Source organism: Podarcis gaigeae, assembly GCF_964106915.1.
Source record: "Podarcis gaigeae genome assembly, chromosome: 11".
Classification (NCBI taxonomy): domain Eukaryota; kingdom Metazoa; phylum Chordata; class Lepidosauria; order Squamata; family Lacertidae; genus Podarcis; species Podarcis gaigeae.
This window is the reverse complement of record NC_139687.1, coordinates 61,885,359-61,903,373: the sequence shown is the minus strand read 5'-3', so window position 1 is coordinate 61,903,373 and position 18,015 is coordinate 61,885,359. Positions and strand designations below refer to the sequence as shown.

At 42.9% G+C, this 18,015-nt stretch overlaps 1 protein-coding gene and 1 long non-coding RNA gene across 13 annotated transcripts in view; one reads left to right on the top strand and one right to left on the bottom strand.

Annotated features, from left to right (window-relative positions):
- Positions 1-18,015, top strand: part of UBAP2 (ubiquitin associated protein 2) — a 78,065-nt gene that overhangs the window by 549 nt on the left and 59,501 nt on the right. For 3 of the 12 annotated variants that reach the window (XM_083702626.1, XM_083702631.1, XM_083702628.1), the window contains exon 1: positions 1,309-1,383. The exons of 5 other annotated variants lie outside the window; for them this stretch is intronic. The gene's annotated coding sequence lies outside the window, so the exon portion shown is untranslated. Of the gene's footprint in view, positions 1-11; positions 359-1,308; positions 1,384-12,468; positions 12,600-18,015 lie in introns of those variants that run through there. 4 more of the 12 variants (XM_083702632.1, XM_083702629.1, XM_083702624.1 and 1 more) reach the window with 4 other exon arrangements.
- LOC310827229 lies at positions 1,374-10,935 on the bottom strand. Its single transcript, XR_014556236.1, has 3 exons — positions 10,056-10,935; positions 3,553-9,679; positions 1,374-3,292 (listed from the first exon to the last, which is right to left on the bottom strand). It is a non-coding gene; the product is annotated as an uncharacterized lncRNA (long non-coding RNA).

Here is an 18,015-nt window from a genome sequence, read left to right as displayed (position 1 = left end):
GTAACGAGCGCGCGACCGCGGGCGCGGAGAGGCGGATTCGGCGGGCTCCCCTCCCTTCACGGGGGAAAGAAAGAAAGACAGACAGACCGGGGGGGAGGGGGGTTGAAATATTAGTCCATGGGGGGGGGAGAGAAAGGAAGGAACAGGCGCGCGCAGCCTCTCAGCCTCCCTTCAGGGGCCAATGGGGGGGAGGGGGGAGACCGAAGGAGACGACGGACCCCCCCCGAGCTCCGCTTAAAGGAGGAGGGGGCGGCCTAGAAGGTCCCCTTCCCCCCTTTGAAGTCCCTCAGAAGGGCGGTGGGGCCCTCACTCCCCCCTGAAGTGAAAACGTGAGAGGGAAAATGGCCCCCCACTGCCTGTGAGTGCGTGTGAATACCGTCCATGGGGAGGGGGGGCTGAGGGAGAAGGGTGCCCCCACTCCTCTTGTGAGGGGAAGGCGGACGGTGGGGGGGGGCTGCTGGAGTTTCCCTCCCGTGTCGGCTACGAAACGCCCGTCGTGGTTTTTTGAGGGGAAAGTGGGTGTGTGGTGAGGGGAAAGTTGGCGGTGGGCCCTGGGGGGGTCCCTCTCTCCCCACCCCCCACCCCCGTAACACACACGCTCCCAAGGGAGGCAGGGTTGGGACAAATAAAGCTTAAAAACTCCTGGAAAGTTGCTGAGTTGTTTCTCACTCTCTCTTGCTCTACTCCCCCCCCCCCATCTTTTCACGACTATTTGCTCCGTTTTGAGGTGGAAGTGGTGGTGGAGACCCCACCCTCCAAGGAAGCTCTCATGCCCTTCTCTCCTCCAGCCCCAGAAACCTTTTATTTTCTCTCCAGGGGGCAAGAGAAGTTCGCAGGCTGCCCCACCCCAGTGCACCGTCATGTTGGCGATGGCAGCAGGAACTCTCTTTGTGGAGAGGAAAGGAAAAGTTCAGGGAAAATATTCCCCCCCCAGCCCCCTTCCCCAGGATAAAGGCGAAATGATGGATACCAGGCCCTGGGACAGCTTCTGCCTTTCAGTATCCCTGCTATGCCATGGAGCAAAGCCAGCCAGCCTCCTCTCTTCTCCCCCACAACCCCTCCAGTTTTATTTTGGGAGGTTGGTGATCCCTTTCCCTGGGTTTGGTGCCTTTCTGCACTTGGACTAGCGTTGGCTGCTTTCCCAGTAGGAGCAGTTGCCAACCTGTCTCCCACCCTTGCTTCCTAGAACAGGGTCTCCTGATACTTGAGTTTCTTTCTCTCTCTCCCTCTCCCCCCCCCCCCATCTGCTTGCAGTGTGTTTGGTCTCAACTCTTCTGCCTGATCTGATTGTATCACCCTGTAGGTGCATGTGAGGGTCTTCGGTATGACCCTCTGAAAGGGGATTTTTCCATCGCTGCTTCCTCCCTCAAACAACCTAACAGGGTTATGTTAGGGTCAGCAACAATTATGCCCCCCTTTTAAGAAATCACTGATACCTGAAGGGTCTCTATAAGCAATGGCACCACCTAAAGAGCTAGAGGAGGTTACTTGAGGACAAGACCTGTGAATAGTCATCCCTCTGCTTGTTGCCCTTATGCCTTCCCTGTGTTGTCTGTCTCTCTCCTCTGTTTGGGCTTGTGAGGAAATGGAAGCTGGGACAGGGTTGTGTTATTGGAATTGCATACTTAAAAAAAACAAACAAATAATTCTGTCTTATGTTGCTGCTGTTTGTGAAAGAAATTGCAGCAACAATAGTGACCCATTTTCTTCAAAAAGTGTTGAGCGTTCCAAAAGAGTCGCTTGCTATTTCAGGTCTGACTGCAGTGAGCTCTGGGATTCAGGGGATCATGGCAAGTTTGAGGAGTATTGCTAAGTATTGAATTAAGCATGAAACTGTCTTGGTTCGGTACACCTTCTTAGGTTGCAGTTAAACATGTTTAAGGCCAGCCTCAAGTCTGTGTTTACAATTCTCTTACACCTAAAGGGGGTAATGATCCTGCAGAATTGAAACTAGTACCTCTGTGCTGTGAATTTCCTGGTGGTTAACTTGGCCTCCTGTAAGTGACTACTAGACTAGTTCAGTCCTGCCCTCTTGGTGCCAAAGAGCCACCTGTCTTCCTCTTCTCTATTGTCTTTATTTGAATCAGTGATGAAAGGAGTTATAATAATGTAGCACAATTGAGGGAATATTCTTTTGAGTGATTTAGGCAGGAAAAATTGAGGGCCTATTCTGTGTTTGGAACAGTTGCTTTTTTCACCCAGGAAGTAGGAGCTGGATTTAAATACGGTGAAAAGAGGGGGAAAAGAGCAGACTTAGAACAGCAATGCTTCTTTCCTAAAATAGCATCATAAAAGGTGTTACTTGCTTTAGTATCCTTAGCAGCTGTTTATAGTAGTTCCTCACATCTTTCCCTGGAGTCTCTGTTTGCACATTTACCTAACTAGCTTTGTGTGTAAAATCCATACATTGTTTGTCTGCTGCCTTTAGCTTTGTGTGAAACAATATACCTCCAAAGCTAAAATCAGCTTGCAGTACTGGAGTGGTCTTTTTTTACTCCAAATGTGCTACTTGAAGGTGTTGTGTTAATTATTGTAAACACATGTTAACGTACAGTCTGGGGGAAGTGAAGGTGTTTTAGGTTTAGGTTTTTGTTTGTTCTCCCAAATATTTGTGAACTTTAACTTAAGCTGTGAATGGGTTTTTGTTTTTGTTTTTTGGTATCTGGCAGGTTTTACAGTATATGTAGAAAATGCTTTTTTAAACATGCTATTTCCTACAAGTTGGGTGAAAGCCTGGAATTCAGGTTAATCTCTTTTTGCCTTTTCCGCTTGAGAGATAAGTAGATATGTTCCGAGTTGTTGTTATATCTTTAAATGTATTTGAGTTAAAATTTAAGAGTGGTCTAGGCAGAGTTCAAAAATCTTAGGTTTCCAAATGTCTTTTGTCTTGTATTATCTTTCTTTAAACATAAAAATAGGGCATCTTGGAAATAGGCAGGCTGAGTTTCAGATTGTTTTTGCAGCAAACTTGTTCAGTGGCTGTTTAAAGGTTCTTTGTGTTGCTTTTGCTGGCAACCGTCCATATAGGTTTAGCTGCATTGCTAGGCAGCCTCCTACATATCTTTATTCAGAGCTGCTGTATGCAGTGTTTGTCAAATACAGGATTGAGAAAATCTTCACTTTAAAGACTTACTTTCCGTGTCTTCTCTTCTGGATCTCAGGCACCTCTCTGTTTAGGTCTGCCAAAGTCTGAGTTTGTGCATTGTCTGTATACTATATTAAATGCAAGGTTATAAATGGGGCGGCCAGTGTCTGGTGATAGACTTGTGCTAATACAAGAAAGTGAAAATGCCTACCGTATTTTTCGCTCTATAGGACGCACCAGACCACAAGACGCACCTAGTTTTTGGAGGAGGAAAACAAGAAAAAAAATATTCTGAATCTCAGAAGCCAGAACAGCAAGAGGGATCCCTGCGCAGTGAAAGCAGCAATCCCTCTTGCTCTTCTGGCTTCTGGGATAGCTGTGCAGCCTGCATTCACTCCATAAGACGCACACACATTTCCCCTTACTTTTTAGGAGGGAAAAAATGAGTCTTATAGAGCAAAAAATACGGTAAATCTTGCAACTAGGAAACTGTGAAGAATTGGGTGGAGTAAGAATTGATATCTAAGGGCGCACTTCTTCCAAGCTCAATTTCACTCCTAATCCCTTCGGTGGCAAAAGAATAGAAGAAAGGGTCATTGTTGTTGAGTGGGCAGTGGATTGGGTTTGGTGGGAACATGTGACCTCTATTCCCCCATTGCCCTCTAAGCTTTAGTATGAAAGGCATGTGCACCACTAGGCGGGAAGAGGGGGTTGTGATACGGTGCTATTTTATTTTCAAGGATGATGGAGGGTCCTTTTGGACAGGCCTCTGCAACATGACTTTTCTTTTTAATATAATCAATACTTACTGATGTTTTCAGCGATGTTTTTATGAATACCTTTGTTAAATTTACTTTTATATTCTAATGCTGAGTTTGCGGTATTCCAAGCTGCATAAGAGACCAAGATTTTCATTGTAGGAAGAACAAGATGTGTAAAACTTTTGACAGCAGGAAAAGAACTGGAGCACAGAAAACTTTAGAAAACTTGTTGCCTTTTCTAATGTTGGCAAACTACCTTTGGCCTGAATCGCTGCTTCCTCAAGAGGCTCTTCTGTGTGCTCCAGAAATATGTTCCCTCTAGCTACCTTTTTATTCCTTACTAGTATGAAAATACCGATAAGCTCCAGTTACTTTTTTCTAAGCTGTGAAGTAGCAGTGAGGCTTTGTGTGTGTGTGTGAGAATCACAAATGTTCTAAATTCTTATACTGTACACTGAAATGGAAAAGCTGCAAGCTATACAATAATGAAGTATCAAGGCGTGATTAGAGGTGACCTAGATGTACTCTATTTTTCATAGTCATTTCCAGCATCACTTGTCCTCAGTGATTGGCTACATAATACTGTGATGTCATCCTGCCTCTGATTAGCTGATAGCCAATAGCAACTGGTGGGCCACAAGTGGGGTGTGGGCTATATAACTAAACCCAAAATAATTATTGTTTTTAATTCATTTTAATTCATAATTGGTATGATGAACTCTCCTGCAACTTTTGTTGGCATGTTAAAACGCTGTGTTGATGTCACTTGTAACCAAACGTCAGAAAGGCTTGAGTCTTTACATTTTAACAGTTGGGACCGCTGTGTGGCAGCTGATGCGAAATCCAGTGACAGTTTGTCACAAGGAGCTTGTACAGAGTGTTCTTTTGAGTGACTGTGCAACAGAAGCAAACTGTAATAATCACTCAAAACAACCCTGTATGAGCACCTTGTGGCAAACTGTCAATTGGTCTGCTGCCAGAGTTAGTTAATAGTTTAGGCCAGGGTAATTTGGAGTTTGTGTAGTCAAAATTTGCCAACTGCATTTCTGTTGTTTGAGTGGACATGAAACCTGTTTGCAACTGAAGTCACAAAGTTGTCTTTGTGCAAAAGGAGCAGCTGTTGTGTCCTAGGACCCTCAGAGATGAGCTTTTGGAAGTGAGGTTGTCTGAATTTTGGCTTCATGTTAACAAAATTACCCAGTTACTACTGAGTATCTTGACTTTGCTGCTGCCATTTGGTAGTACATATCTTTAGGAGACGGGTTTCCCACGATGATTGCTATGAATACATAATACAGTAGCGGGCTATGTATCCACATGGATCTGCTTGTTGGCAAAATGCGAGCTTAGCCATCCCAGTGATACTTCCCCTAATGGACTTCATTTTGAATTAAAATATTAAATATATTCCTGGTTTGTAATATCGAACATTGCTTGTGTAACATACGTTTTTAGAATAAATTCTTATAGCTTATATAAATCAGTATCCTCATTGCTTCATTAGATTTATCCTACACATTGTTTGCCCATGTGCGTAGTCTGTGGTTTGATCATATATCTGTTCATTGGTGCCATTCTTTGTCATGAGCCGGTGCCCCAAGACCCGGGCACTTCCGTCTCCTTTGTTTAGCTGAGTAGCGGAACTTTGGCAGACACGTGGATTCCAATAAGACACAGAATGCAGGAAATGTCATTAGTAGAGTTTACTAGGGCATAAATCATACAGTTCGTTGCTAGATCCCTAGCAAGGCAAAACTTAGTTCATTTAGAGCAAATCCAGTTTCCAGCAGTTAAAAATCACACCACACAAATATAAATGCAAAAATGAAAGTAAAAACAGAATAGCAGTAGGAAAGAAAGAGAATAACGAAGCAGCCTTGGCAGTCAGTTGATATAGTCAACAGCCTTGAAAAATAGAGATAGCAGGGTAGGAAAACAACATCTGTGCTCTTTCTGCCTTCCAGGAGACCTGAAAACCTTTTAAACCTTAGAATATACCAGAATGCTTCTGGTGGCTTCTGTACTTCATTCGCTGACATTATTGTAGGAGGAGGATTTCCTATCGTGTGCTGTTGAGATTTTCCATTTGTGTCACTGCAAGAAATGCTTTGAGGAATACTGGACAGTGGAACCCTTCTTACAACTTAATTCAGTCTTCTAACAGATTAGCTGGAGGAGATGCTAACCTGCTTAAGTGGAACAGCTTGCATTAAGATCAATAGAGTATTGAAGGAGCTTTGATCTTTCCCTATTTTTTTTTTAAAAAAATTCTAAATATTTCTTTTGAGAGGGTGGAGATTTTTTCTTTATTCTACTTTATAAAAAAAGTTTAAGATGAGTTTTAATCTTGCATTATGCTTTGTATACTGTTTTATCAATGTTTGTAGGATACAACTACTAAATGAATCTGGTTACTTGGATAGAACAAAAAGATTTTCCTGATTTATGTGTCTGGGCCATTGAAATAACTTGACTTAATGAGGAAAAAGACTCATAGTTCTTCAGATAATTGGTGGTAAGATTAGCTTCATACAAGAGTGGCTGTTCTCTTTGGCAGCTGTTAAACAGAAAATCCTTATTAATGCAGTTCTGCAACAGCATTTCTCACTGAAAATGTTTAATCTGTTCAGCACTACAAGGTTACTTAAGGAGAAGAGGGAGTTTGCCATAGGGCCCCGACGGATATTCTTTTGTTACTTACCGATTATGGAATATATACATTTTGTTGGATTAAATGGTGCTGTTGTGGTTATTAGTTTAACTCTTTACAGTGTTAGAAACTCAGATATATAAGCTAATTGCCAGATGACACCTTAATTTAGGTTATGGTCACTGCAACAGAATGTCTAGGAGCTTTTTTTTGTAATGGGCTTTATTATTATTGTTATTCATTTCATTTCTATACTCCTTTATATATAGGTTTGCCGCCTAACATCTCCATCTGGCTAGTTGGTGTGGCTACAATGCTGCAAAAGTCAGCTGGTCTGTGGGGCAGCACAGCCCCAGAAGACAGTCCCCACCCCAAACATTTAAGTTTAAATCTAGTACAATACTTTACATAACAGATATATGTGATCAGTTTAGAATGTGCCTGCCAACTAAGCTAAACTAGATCAGATGTTAATGTTTAATTTGTTTTAATACTGTATCGAGGTGGAACAGAGGCTAGATGATGGCTGAGTTTGAGTATAGTAAAAGAGACTTAAAGGAATAGAGTGGTATGATTATTTTTTTCATGTTTTGGTAGACTTCAGGTTATATTTTAGTGAGTAAGATCTAATTTATATATTTTAACTGCTGCTATATCTGTACTGTCCCTGTTATACTGAACTGCCAGTTTAAATGTATCCCTATTGTGTTTCATGACTTCCCTGATTTTGTATGTGAGCTGGAACTGGTCTGTGACCGAAATATTTAATTCATTCAATGTTTTGGTTGGAACAGTTTTCCATGTTGCTTGACCCATGTATGTAATCTGAAGTTGTTGTTTTTTAAATTTATTCTGCTATGTTTGAACACACAACAGATAATGGCTAGGAATCTTGCCTTTTTTCTGTCCTGTCTGAAGGTCTGTGATACCTTCTTGTGCATAAGATATTGTTATGTTGATTGGTGCACATTATAAAGTGGTTCACTGTTCCAGAGGCTTCAGCAGGAGCTATAGTGTACTGTATTTGACCAGAAATGGCCATTTTGTCTAGTTTAGAAAAAGACTGCATCTTTGGGTAGTAATAACTGGCAGTCGTGTTACTATCTTTCTTTTGTTACCTACGGGAAGGGTTAGAAAGCTTTGTAAGAAATTAAAGCTGTTTTAACTGCTGAAATTTCTGTTAAGAACCCACTTTGATACCTGAAATGTTATCAACCACTGCCTGTTTCTTTTCCAACTTATGTCTAGAGTTGTAGGAGCTAGAAGATTATGTAGTTAGGTCATACTTCATCTTTTCATCCAGGTGAAAGAGAACTTAGTGTGGGATGGGGGCAAGGAGAAGTTTGTAAACCCTCACACATCTGCTTTGCGCCTTGAAAATCATGTGAATAACAAGGACTTATCAAGGCTGCTGTTGCATTTTTTATGTGCAGTGAGCCATGGTGCCCCAACCTTTTCTTGTCAGTGCAAGTGATTTTCAAACATAGCCAATGTATGTGGGACGTTTCTTCCTGCTCATGATAAAAATAGTTTTGTATCTGCATGCACAGACTTGGAACCTTGTAATTTGTAATATAATTCAGCACCAAGTTAAATGTACCAATATATTTATTTCAATTAATATGGCTTGAATATGAATACTGAATTGTGCGTAGCATCTTGGGAAATCAGCTTATGGGTTGTATCCAACTAAGTTCAACTTAAAATCAAAACACTGAAATTAGTGGAAGATACTAACTTGAGTTCATTATTTTCAGTGAGTGTTTCATGTACAGTACAGCTTGCTTAGATACGACTGCAAGACACTAAATCTATTTTGTAGTGTATTTCCTGAAGCTGTTTCTTTAAGTCCTCTTTACAGTTACCTATGCACAATTGAAGGATGTTGCATTGGGCTGTATATACTAAAGTACAAAATACAAAGCTGGAGGATGCACACATGTACAGTTAGATGAATGAGTCTTCAAAAACCTCTCGTTGTGACTGGGAAAAGGATCTAAACCTCCAAATTCAAGCCTGAGAGTTATCTGCATGCCTTCCACACTCGATAGGTCGGTCATGTGTGTGTTTTGCATTGGGGTTGTGTACCTGCGAACAAAAATGTAAAATGAGAGCCAGCTTTCTTGTGGTACGTACCACATCTTAAAGTTTTAGGGGCAGCCTGCTTTTGGAAATGTAATGAAATGGTTATGAGAGTTTGGTACCATCCTCAAGACTCATTGAATGGGGATTATCATAGGGAAGTTGGCCTTGGTTTCATTTAACTGCTTTGATATAATGCCTGAAACCCTTGGTCAATATCTATTCATGTAGAAAAACTACATATTATTTACAATATGACATCTAACGTTTCAGAAACTTCTGGAAAGTCCTTTTTCTTCAGGGTTCCCAGGGCACTTTAGTATGACTTGGGGAAAAAATGGTAGTACTCTGGGAGAAACAAAGACCTGTGAGGTTCTGGATATTTTCCCTTCCAGTCAGCTGTCAGTGAAGGAGGAAAATTCTGCTGTCTCTGCATAGGAGTCAGGAAGTGATCTAATCACACTCAGAGCAGATATGCTCAAGAATTTGTCTCTCAGCTTAGGGAACACAGCTCTCGTCTCCCTTTGAGCCTGGGTGTCCAATTTCAATTTTCTTGTCATTTCTATCGTAGCTAAGTAGCTGTAGAATAGAACTGGAATCTTAGACTTTGAAGGGACCCATAGGGTGTCTGGTCCTTTTGCCTAAGGAAGGAAGTCTTAAGTTTACAATATCCTTGGCACATGTTGTAAAGATATGCAAGTCAGCCATCTCCAGGGGCACCTCTTCATACTGAACCCCTCTTACGGTTAAAAAGCTTGTCCTTTCTAACAAATTCCCTGAAATGTACTTTACCAGTTTTTAATTTACTGTTGCCAGCTTCATTCTCTCATGTACAGTGGTACCTTGGGTTACATGCGCTTCAGGTTACAGACTCCGCTAACCCAGAAATATTACCTCGGGTTAAGAACTTTGCTTCAGGATGAGAACAGAAATCGTGCAGCGGCGGCGCAACGGCAGCAGGAGGCCCAATTAGCTAAAGTGGTGCTTCAGGTTAAGAACAGGTTCAGGTTAAGAATAGACCTCCAGAACAAATTAAGTTCTTAATCCAAGGTACCACTGTATATAGGAAACAATTATATTGTGCTAGTGCTGTTATTTGGCCTGGTCAGTGTGTGCTGGTAAAAAGGTAAAGGTAAAGGTACCCCTGCCCGTACGGGCCAGTCTTGACAGACTCTAGGGTTGTGCGCCCATCTCACTTAAGAGGCCAGGGGCCAGCGCTGTCCGGAGACACTTCCGGGTCACGTGGCCGGCTTGACAAAGCTGCATCTGGCGAGCCAGAGCTGCACACGGAAACACCGTTTACCTTCCCGCTGGTAAGCGGTCCCTATTTATCTACTTGCACCCGGGGGTGCTTTCGAACTGCTAGGTTGGCAGGCGCTGGGACCGAGCAGCGGGAGTGCACCCCGCCGCAGGGATTCGAACCGCCGACCTTTCAATCGGCAAGTCCTAGGCCTGAGGCTTTAATCCACAGCGCCACCTGCGTCCCGTGTGTGCTGGTACTCACCTTTAAAGCCTAAACAGTTTGAGTCCAGTTTACTTGAAGAAGGGGGAAAGGTGTGTTGTGGCTGAAATACCTTTTAGTACCCCATATACCTTTTGGGGCCAAGGTGAACTGATTGCCTTTACAGGTGAACTGCCCACAATGAAATCAGTTGTGACGGATGCTCTGAAGTCCCAAAGTTGGGGTGTCTAATTCATACAGGGCTTGCAAAGAGCCCTGCATGGTGCAGTGTTTCCCAACTGGGGGCCATATGCCCCCCCCCCGGATATTCCAAGGGGGCCACAGGTGAAAATTACATAAAAGGGGGGCCACAGAGGGAAGTGAGAAGAAAATAAAAGAAAAATCATATATATATATAAAATCCTGATTGGCTGGGTATCTGCTTGGCAAATCACAAGCAGGTAAGGGGGTGGCCCACCAGGGGGCGGCCTAGCACTTCATTTTATATTGAATTTGTATAGTCATGGTTTGTTTACAGTAGGAGAGGACTATCTCTGAGGCTCCCATTTTGACCACTGCTTGTAGTTGCCGCCAGTTCTGGGCCAGGTGGCAGCCTGGGCTTGACTCTGCAAGGTGTGGGGTGCAATCCACCCCAGCACCTAACCAAGCAGTGTCATCTGGTGCTGCTGACTTGTATCTAGTAAATAACTAAGTGTCGTGAGTTCAGTGGGCCTCACTCTCAGGTAAAGGTGGGGGACTATAGTGTTTTATCTAGGCAGCCAGGGCTCCTCCAGAGGACAATATCTTTTTGCACCAGGTCAGAGAGGACTACTTGCTTTTAATTCCCCCCTCCCCATATATACAGAACTCCCTTTTGCAGAGGCTCCAGGTGTCCCTATTTTCCAGGGACAGTCCTGGATTTCAAAAAAAAATAAAAAAATCCTTCCAGTAGCACCTTAAAGACCAACTAAGTTAGTGCTTGGTATGAGCTTTCGTGTGCATGCACACTTCTTCAGATACACTGAAACAGAAGTTACCAGACCCTTCTACCAGACCCCTTTTTGTTTTGACTATGGCAGACCAACACGGCTACCTATCTGTAACGAGTCCTGGATTTAGAGAAGTTGTCCCAGTTTCTGATTTGATCCCGGAATGTCCCACTTTTCCTTAGGACGTTCCTATTTTCAGCAGAGAAATGTTGGCGGGTATGGAGCTATCTGACCCCAAGCCCTCTGAAGTCAGCACTGTATAGGAAAGTTATTTTAATGTTTATTATTTTATTATGTTTTTATATAAGTTGGAAGCCTTCCAGAGTGGCTGGGGCAACCCAGTCAGATGGGCGGGATATAAATAGTAAAATTATTATTATGGTATATGACGTCCTTATTTTCATCGGAGTAATGTTGGAGGGCATGCTTTTGGACTCTTATTTGTAGTTTTCACCCTCTGTCAAATAATTGGGGTCAAATAAGTGTTGTTTACATTGAAGATGGATCTCCTTTGGGAGGTTCTGGGTTCTCCTTCCTTGGAGGTTTCTAAACAGAGGTTGGATGGCCATTGGTCATGGATTCTCTAGCTGAGTTTCCTACATTGCACTAGAAAGTTGCACTAGAAAGATGACTCTTGGGGTCCCTTCCAGCTGTGTTTTTCTGCTTCAACAATATTTTGTTATTTTTCTATCATTTTATGAAATTGTATGTTGTATAAATTATAGAAATTATGAATAAAATATGTTCTGTTAACAAACAGAGCATTTAAATTGCTACCTTTCTACCGGTAGGACGGGGTGGAAGGCCACAGGAAGGAAACAAGGTCAGAAGGGGGCCGTGATCGGGAAAAGGTTGGTAAACACTGCTTTAAAGCACCCGAGGCTTCAGAGAACTCAGTAGCAGAGCCAACCCAGCAGGCTTTGACTCTACCACCTATCAGCTCAGGGGTCTTAAAGCCAAAGCCCACTTTCCCTTGCCAGTGCAATTTAAGACTCCTGGTGGTGCCTTGGCAGCCACATCCACCTTCCCCATATTTGATGACATATGATGGCAGGTGGGTGTGGTTTTGGGGAAACTGCTTTGCAGGTCAAGTTTGGCCCATGGTCCTGAGGTTCCCCACCCAAACTGTTTTTTCAGCACCTTTTAGTGTCATTGGAAATCTTTTCAAATGCTAAGCAACTTCTGTGGTGTGAAATCTGCCAGGGTTTCATGCTTCTGTAGTAATTCAGCAGTGAATAGGCTAGGCTGAGTACAGTTAGAGAAAATAAGGCTTTCAGGGAGTAGAACGGAAATTTTAACATCCCTGTTTGCCCACTTAAATCCAGTTGCGTTTGTATTTCTTTGGTTTGATTTGCAGTCAGTGGTCTCTCCTGCCTTCGGCAATATTCCGTCTTAAATTTGAAGAGTATTCTGCAGTACTGACCTTGTGCCAATTACTGTGACAACAGAATGATGTCACAAATCCAGAGTTATGGCTCTGGCATTGTGCATCAGGTTTTGCCTCAAGTAGGTCTCAGAGAATAGAAAGGAAGGTAAATGTTGTTAGTCTTCAATCTTGCCACTGAGGAAGATGGACCATAGAGAGGTTAAGGTAAGGACTTTGGGGTGGGGGTGGGGGCTGGCTTTCAAGGGCTGTGTGATTAGGCTGCTATTGTTTACATCTTGAGTTTGAGAACAAACAAAGGATGTTGTACTAAGTGATACTTAATATACATTTTTTTTTAAAAAATGTGTATACGTACATTATTTTTACCTTTTTAAATGTATATTTGCATATTGAATTGGAGCGGAATAAAAATCTTAATAGCCTAGTCCAGGGGTCAGCAACCTTTTTTAGCTGTGGGCCGGTCCACCGTCCCTCAGACCATGTGGTGGGCTGGACTATACTTTGGGGGGGGGGGAATGAATGAACGAATTCCTATGCCCCACAAATAACCCAGAGATGCATTTTAAATAAAAGCACACATTCTACTCATGTAAAAACACACTGAATCCCAGACTGCCCGCGGGCAGAATTGAGAAGGCAATTGGGCTGCATCCAGCCCCCGGGCCTTAGGTTGCCTACCCCTGGCTTAGAGTGATGAATCCATGTGATTCAAACTTCCTATGAAGTTGCTTTTTCAACTCATTTATGATGACACCTTGAGTTACAGCAACTACCGTAACTTACAACGCATTGCCGCTCTGCCAGTAAATTGCATGAGACTGTCCAATAAATGATTCCAGGAATTTCTCAGTGTCTGCTGCAGATGAAAATTTGATCATCAAAACTTTGAAAAGGTGTAGGGGGTGATGTCTACATCTGGTTTTATATCATCATTTTTTTTTTGTCAGTCCTCTCTCTCCCTAGAGCTATGTGTGAGAGTGAAACATGTTTACATTTATTTATTTACTTGCAAGAGAGCTTTAGTGTGAGCAATTGATTTGGTCTTCTTTATTACATTTATGCGTATCTTGCTTTCTTCAATGATAGAACTCATACATTGTGTTCTTGGACATGCTGCCATCTAGGCAGTCTTTAGGCCAGACCTGCTTAGTTTCAGCAAGGTTGTTGCATAATTTGCTTTCAGCCCAAGTCCTGGTATCTTCAGAAGGTGCCATGGTGATAAGAATGAGCAATGTGCACTGCAATGCTCCATTCCGTAGTCATAGAATCATAGAACTGTAGAGTTGGAAGGGACCCCAAGGGTCATCTAGTCCTACCCCTTGCAGCTCAGGAATCTTTTGCCCAACGGGAGACTCGAATCCATGACCCTTAGATTAATTGTCCCATGCTTTATCCACTGAGCTCTGTGTAATACAGGATGATTTATGAACAACTAGTCTGGTTGAGTGCCGCAGCCGCATAGTCGCCTTTGACTGGACTTAACCATCCAGGGGTCCTTTACCTTTTAATACTAATGTAAACAGTGGCTTAGCAGGAACAAGCAAGTGTCCCTTTGCACATTGAGAGCATTGCAAGCAAGCAGTTCCTTTCCTGCTTCTGCAACCCTGCCAACACCTAAGCCCTAGTTTAGTTTAGCATTGATTGTGATTCAGGCTATTGTCTTGAGTTCATAAAGTAAGTATTTATAAACCATTGGATAAAGATACTAGGTGGTGGTGCGTGTTCTGCCTTGTGTAAGGAAATTCCCAGTGGTAGCTGGAGTTTCCTAAAGATTTATTCTCCTTTGTTAGCTTCATGGCAAGGGAACTCTTTCAACTCAAAAGCATTTGCACAGGAAATGTTCTAGTGGACATTTTGTGGATTTCAAAGTACTCAGAAAGGAAGTTCCTGAGGAAAAGTGTTCCTAAGACAATATATGTTTTGATACTTTGCTATTCTCTGCGGGAATGAATGGCAACAATGAGCTGTACTACATTTTGAGCAACATGCAAGTGTTTGCAAACCCCTTCCCTCCAGTTTGCCCCATTTATTCCATTGATGAATTCAGAGGGCCTGAGGCTTCGAAGGAAGACCTCATGCTTGGCAAGAGTGCTGCACCTTTCCTTTGGAATGAGCGCTCTCACTCAAGTAGTGCTTATTGGTCAGCAGCTCTTAAGATGATTGCTAAGTAGTTCTTTGAGGGTTGGATTTCATGCACTTACAGAGTTGCAAACCCCATCAGCACAAAGCTCATCCTAACACTTGGCAAGATGTCAGGCTGTCTGGAGTGGTATTGGGATGATTCACTGTCACGGTGCCATCTAAGCTGTGTTGTACCAAAACTCCGTAAATATTGAAAGTACAGGTGTCATCCCACTTATGTGTCCGTCAGGTCAGGAAATAAATAGAGTCAAACAAGGAAATGGTGGGAGAGAGCTGGAGAGTCCTCCCTAGTGGCTTGCGAGGAGACCCTCCCTGGAGCCCGAAGAGGACTTTTCATACCTTATTGACTTATTTTAAGTCTTCCTAGAATATTTTATAACACTGAGTTGACTAGCAGATGACTGATTAGTCATGCCCAGCTCCCAATAACCATGGGTAACAACCAGATGCCTAAATAAGGGAATGTGACTTAGTGAGATTCCTTAACATTATACATTCTGTCGGTCATATAAAGCAAGACAGCATAAAAACATACCTGGGATTTGCTTGTGGTAGCAATTAAGCTAGAAACCCAAACTTTATTAAATTAGATTGCTGGTTTTCATCAAATAATTCACCAGAGGTGTTGCTTTTAGCTTGGGACCAGTTTGCCCACTTCTGTCTGCAGACCTGGCATTGTTACTAGTGCCACATAATACCTGTTCCACTTGTTCCTTCATTGTGGCAGCACCTACCCTTTGGAACTCCCTGCTTATTGATACCAGGCAGGCACTGTAGTCTTTTTGACACCTGCTAAAAACATTTTTTGTTTAGGCAAGCTTACCCATATACAGTGGTACCACTGGATGCGAACGGGATCCGTTCCGGAGCCCCATTCGCATCCAGAAGCGAGCGTAACCCGCGTCCGTGGGTCGCGTTTCACAGCTTCCATGCATGCGCGTGACGTCATTTTGACCGTCTGCGCATGCGCGAGCGGCAAAACCCAGAAATAACATGCTCCATTACTTCCGGGTCGCCACAGCGCGCAACCCGAAAATACTTCTCCTGAAGCTATTTCAACCTGAGGTATGACTGTATGTAGAATGCTTATGTGTGTTCTAATTTATTTTTAGTTTTTTATGTTTTAAATAGTAGTTTTTAACTGTTTCTACTGATAATATGGTTTATTCTCTTTGCAAACCTCTCTGAGGTTTTATTTTTTTACAGTCAAGTGGTGTATGCATTTTACTGAATACTGTAAATAAATAACCCTGGGAAATGTTTTATTTTTTAGGGGGCAGAGGGAGCTGAGGCTCCTTTTCATTCCTATGCCACTAACAAAGCAACAGTTCCCAAGGTTCCTTAAAAGTTTAATGTGTATGTAGCGTATACATGACCTGCTAACCTTCCTAGCATTAGTCCCTGGCTGCTGAAACCTTTTGTTCTTTTTTGACATTGGCAGTTGGAATCTCTTGGTCCCTTCCTTCTTCTGTCTTTCAACCAGCTAATGTTGCCCATTACTTTTGTGCATTAGGGGCAGATATATGCTTCTTGGCCAGGGGCATTGGGAGTATGGTCATCTGTGATCTCCCGATTAACTTCTGAGCCCTCAGCTCGGCTATTTTTAGCAAGCGTTGCTTCTCTGCTTCTATTCTGGGGAAATATTTGAAACTTGTTCCAGGGGGAGGGGGAGCAGTTTAGAAAGTTCAGGAGAGTGCAGTGTATGAGCTTGTGTGTAAGCAGAACACACACGAATTGTTCCCCTCATCTGCCAAAAGCATGCAATGTTCTAGTCTTGGCTCACTGCACTTTGTTTCCTTGTACGTTGTTAGGTTTATAAGAATCTTGCTCTTAAATGTAAATTCCTAGCAACTGCATGTAGCTGTTGTGCCTTAGGCTTCTTGAGTAGGATTCAAAGCCGAGTGCTTCGTCTAGCCTTCGCTGATCCGGTGCCTTCCAGATGTTTTGAAGTACAGCTGAATGGGACTGTTTGGAGTCATGGTTCAGAACATTTGGAGGGCACCCGACTGAGGGACACTGGTTTATTGGCTCACTTGAAATTTAAAATGGTCTGGTGGATAGAGGCTAAGATCTAGGTTCAAAATATAAATGTTAAACAATAACCACATCCACCTTCTCTCCTCACAATCTTTAGTCTCTGGCCCCATGGGTACAGGCTGAGCTAGATTGCATGTTGCATTAAACCACAGCTTAAAAACAACACTTATGCCCACATACGCTGCTGAAAAGTTCTTGTGCTCCTTGCCTATTCTTGCTGCTGTTGTGATGCTGGGAAACAAAGCTGGATTTTGTCTTGTTGTGATGTCCAAACCTAGACCCATGGTTTAGCCATGAGCAGTTGGCTAAGAATAAACCATGGTGACTGCTCATGGTTTGTTTGGAGAACAACACACCATAAGCCTCAGCTTGGACGCCACAACAAGCCAGAGTGTGGCTGGGGTAGGGGAGGAGTGCAGCAGAAGCATCGCAGAAGTGTTGCACCATCATATTGTTTGTTCACATTAAGCCAACCTATAGCTGATTTTTTAAAACTATGACTTCTTTTTAATTGTTTCGGGACTGTATGAAATGTTTCTTATTTCTTCACCCCACTTTTCAACTCATACTTTTCGTTTTTCTGAAAAAATCCATGCCATCCTTGAAGCCTAAAGGAAACAGGCTAAGCAGACCCAGCCATCTTAAAATAGCCAGAACTTGAGTTCTAGCTGAGATTTTAGGTCTTGACTGATCCTCTTCTCTTTCCACACACAATGATTCACTTTTCTCCCCTCAATCTCCTTCCAGTGTGCTACCCCTCTCCAAACTCAAAAGCTCAAACCCTAGGTATAAGAACACTATTACCTGCTTGTTCCTGTAGTAGGCACACTACTGAGTTGCATGTTAAAGTAGCCTTTGGTTGAGTAGACCTGGAGCATTAATAATAGGCTTTTAGTCTTCCATCCTCTAGCAGGAACATCGCAATGCCATTTATAAACATATTTTAGGAGTACAAAATGCTGCCCTTTGACACATCACTATTGTAAAGGAATTATAGGTTCTGTAAGAGCCTGCTTTTCTTGCTCCGGTTCAGGAGGAGTATGTGTCTTAAAAAGAACAATGGTTATAATGTTCAGTTCTTTGCTTCTACTTGACCTATACCTTGTAAGAGGGGAATCTTCCGCAGTTGTTGTTGTTGTTGTTTTTAATTCTTAAAACACACAATTGAACCAGAGGCCTGCATTCTGAGACCTGGAGATGGTGCTATGAATACAGTAACCCCCATGTTACCCAATCTTTCCTCTTCAGGTGGAGTCAGGGGAGAGGAAGAATGCATTTCTGCACCTCTCTTTTCTCTAAGGCAGATGTTTTCAACCTTTTTGAGTTCATGGGTCCCTTGACCAACTGCATTCTTTCTGCGGCACCTCTGTGGGACTCAGGAGCCTAGTTATGTCACCCTTTGCATGCAGAGCTGGCAGCCTCTCACCCTTTTTCGAACACC